General features: G+C 46.9%; 1 long non-coding RNA gene across 4 annotated transcripts; it reads right to left on the bottom strand.

Annotated features, from left to right (window-relative positions):
- Nucleotides 1-735: 735 nt before the first annotated feature.
- On the bottom strand, nucleotides 736-2,375 carry LOC114001306. Of its 4 annotated transcripts, none has more exons than XR_005562466.1 (4): nucleotides 2,202-2,375; nucleotides 1,562-1,646; nucleotides 1,054-1,127; nucleotides 736-941 (listed from the first exon to the last, which is right to left on the bottom strand). It is a non-coding gene; the product is annotated as an uncharacterized LOC114001306 (long non-coding RNA). The 4 variants fall into 4 exon arrangements; XR_005562468.1 differs by having other exon boundaries at nucleotides 1,054-1,160; nucleotides 2,213-2,375; XR_005562467.1 differs by having other exon boundaries at nucleotides 2,213-2,375.
- Nucleotides 2,376-3,298: the final 923 nt, after the last annotated feature.

Below are 3,298 nucleotides of genomic sequence, written 5' to 3'. Positions count from 1 at the left end.
CCTAATAGGTGTGAAAGAAAGAACACTTAAGCTCTCTACTGCTGACAAGAATACTATATTTGAGGAAGAAAAGTCATGGTGGATTCATCTTGCTGATGTTATTTGAGATGAATATCAGCACCACCAGCATAAACTGGAAGATATATCTTTAAAGATAAAGGAAGTGGGTTTTACACTGGCACAGGTCAAATGGAATTACAACTGCACACAATTGAGGATGAGGAAAAGTGGGGAACTGGGAGAGAAGTTTTCTTTCCAGCCCGTTTCTGCACCTGATGTAACCAGCTGGGAGATGTCTGTGTGCAGCAGTTTCTGTTTCTTGGGCTATTTGCCCCAAAATAGGTTAAAGAAGCTTTCTAGTCTCAGCTGATGGAAGGTGATTAAAGCTGAAGGTGGAAGATGTGCTGCTGGCCCGTCCCTCTGCAGGAAGCAGTGCTGTGATGGGCACAGGAGAGCAGGGACAGCCCCCACGGCCACGGGATCGCTGCCTCCGCCACCCCGGTGAGTTCTCTGCTCCTCCAAGTCTTCAAGGGAAGCCCGAGGAGCTGATGGAGGGGCAGGCAACGTGAGGGGGGTGGGGGCTCCAGGGCTCTGCTGGACACTGAGAATGCTGTTTGAGCCCCCTGTGGAGGTCCCCGTGCAGAGGGGTTTGTCCCTGCACAGCCACATCTCTGGCTGTCCCAGCTCTGCACAAACACTATGAGAGCACACAGTAAAAATTCCTTTATAAAGGGATGATCTCACAGACAGCTTCGCCTTTAATTGCTCTTAAAATGTAAAGATGCTGATGCTCGGGTGAAGAATACTGATTTTTTTCCTTGCATCATCGTGGGATTTGCTCTAATAATGTCAAAATCTGTGCAAGTGGAAGGAAAGATCTGCCTTCGTTTTCTTGGCTTTGTTCTTGTTCAGTTGCCCTGCAAGGCTGTGGTCCCTGGGACCTGGGGAGGGTGAAGGGTTTGGAAACTTAGATAAAAGGCAAGAATGGCTCGACCAGAAGGATATAGAGTGGGAGAAAATGTTTTTGTGTGTTTGGGAAAAGGGAGTACAAACCTTTTTGAGAGGATACCGTGCCCCGAGTGTGGAGCACCAGCTGTTTGTCTCTGGATTCTGCAATTCAATTCTGGCTGCAGAGGCAAAATGAACTGCTGGTCTCACCTCTACTAAAGCACTTTAAAAAAGCTGATAAGCACAGTTGTTGCCCCAGGGCAGGGTGAAGAAGGGCTGAGAGGAGCTGAAGAATTAATGACATGTGAAAAACCCAAAGCCTGGGTAAGCCTGGCTTGGTTTGGTCATTGCAACTTCCACCAGCACTTCTTGTTTCCTTCATAATAGTTCTTTTAAAAAACATCATTCTGACCTGTCCCCCAGAAAGAGAATAGAAAGGCTCCCTTAACATAAATGTGATCCATTTGGGGTAGCCCCCAAATTCTCAGTTAAAGCCACCAGTGGCCAATGACCACCCAGGTGGCCTATTTAACCCTCTTTGTTTTGATCTACCTGGGGGAGGCTGCAAAATGCCTTTGGAAAGGTAAAGTCTCTGTTCACTCCAATTGCTTACTGTGTTTTAAATTAGTGGAAAACTGTGCCTGTCACAACTCCTACTTTGGTGATGAGCTTTGTGTGCTTTGCTGTGGTTTAGTAATCTGCCAAGGGAGAGACAAAATATTAGCCCAGCTTTAGTTGGGATAAGAAAGGCATTTTCCTCTTAACTGAGTTGTTTAGGCATTGCTTTAATTATAATGAGCAAACCGAGGGCGCTTCTATTAATATAATTGATGTTACCAAATGGAATTGATAGTTGCTGAGGCAGTAATAAAAAGTGGCTTATAATAACTAGATGATACTATATGATCTTTAAGATGATATTAGATGATCTTTAAGGTCCCTTCCAACCCAAACCATTCTATGATTCCACAGCCATTAAATGATTTGCTGACATTTTATAGGCATCCCACACTCTGAATAACTGAGATGTGCATGTGCAGGCCTTGGAAATGAATAAACCCAGTGGAAGCTGAGGCTCCCAGGGCAGGTTGGCTGCTGGCATCGAGCTGTGTTTCTCACAACTCAAACATTTTGGCTCACAACTCTGCTCAGGTGTCTTCACTACCCTGGTAGCCATGGAAAATGAGGCAGAAGTAGAGTTCTAGCCCCAGGGAAAAGCCTGAGGGGGTGGCTGAGCCCAGACTTGAGCCCACCTGAGCTCTACCTGAAGTCCTGCCTGTCCTCTCCTCCTGTTCTCCACACTGCAGCTCAGCAGCTGGGTTATATTTATACCCAGATAACTTGCTTCATTACGAAATTTCTTTCCTGGCAGGGGATGCAATCTATCATTAAATCAAAATCTGTCTGGAAACAGAACAGAGACTCGAACTTCAAAGCTTGCCACTGTTTTCCGTGGAGCTCTTCTTGCTGGTTGCCTGGGAGGCTTGTTTGAAATTATGCATGGAGACGGGCAGGGAGGAACGAGCTCCAAAGCCGTCATAATGATGCCCTCGAGTGGGCGAGACTTGGAAATGGCTTGGGGGGCAGGAGGCAGAGGCAGCTCCATCCCTGCACCTCCAGCACACCCAGCACCTCTAACCAGAGAGAACCAAACACCCCAGAGAGGCCAAATCCCCCAGGGATGGTCCAAATACTCTGTGGGCACTTCCCACCCCCTCTGCCTACAGACCAGCCAGCCAGCCCTTGTTTTAGATCTGCTTTCCATATCATCTCTCCTGCTCATTGTAGAAGGCTGGTGGGTACAAAGATGACAAAATACTGTCTGACACAGTGCCCTTTACAGCCCTGTGCCAAAAAAAGATCCTTACTTTATTACTACAGCCTGGAATCTCAGCCATGCTGTGCTTAAAAAAAAATATTTTAAAAGGCCATTTTACCTTAAAAACTTGTCACTCTTTAAAGCTTTACAAAGCCAGGTCTGTGCGTTTTGGTTCATGTATTCGTGGTGCATCCAAATGGAAGGTAATTCAACCTCAGACAGAGAGTTTTCCAGTCTGGGAGAACTCAGTGCTTTGGAATACACAGCTCCAAACCCCATCAGGTGGGTCTCGGGCCAGGAGTGTTAATTTTGAGCAAGTTTTAAGCAGAGAGGAAGTATCTGCTGAGTGCTACAAACAGCAAAGACTTGCTCTCTGGGGTGAAGGAGCTCTGCTGCCAGGAGCTGGTCCTGATGTGCTCGTGGGTGTGTTTGTGATGAGATAATGCTCTGAACTGGTGGGATTTGTTGGTGGAGTGTGTTGGTTCACTGGATGTGAAGGAGAGACTTCACGTGGCTCGGTGGGAGCTCAGA

Source organism: Pipra filicauda, unplaced genomic scaffold (assembly GCF_003945595.2).
Source record: "Pipra filicauda isolate LSUMZ 115617 unplaced genomic scaffold, ASM394559v2 scaffold139_size1960392_pilon, whole genome shotgun sequence".
Lineage (NCBI taxonomy): Eukaryota > Metazoa > Chordata > Aves > Passeriformes > Pipridae > Pipra > Pipra filicauda.
This window is presented reverse-complemented; position numbering and strand designations above follow the sequence as displayed.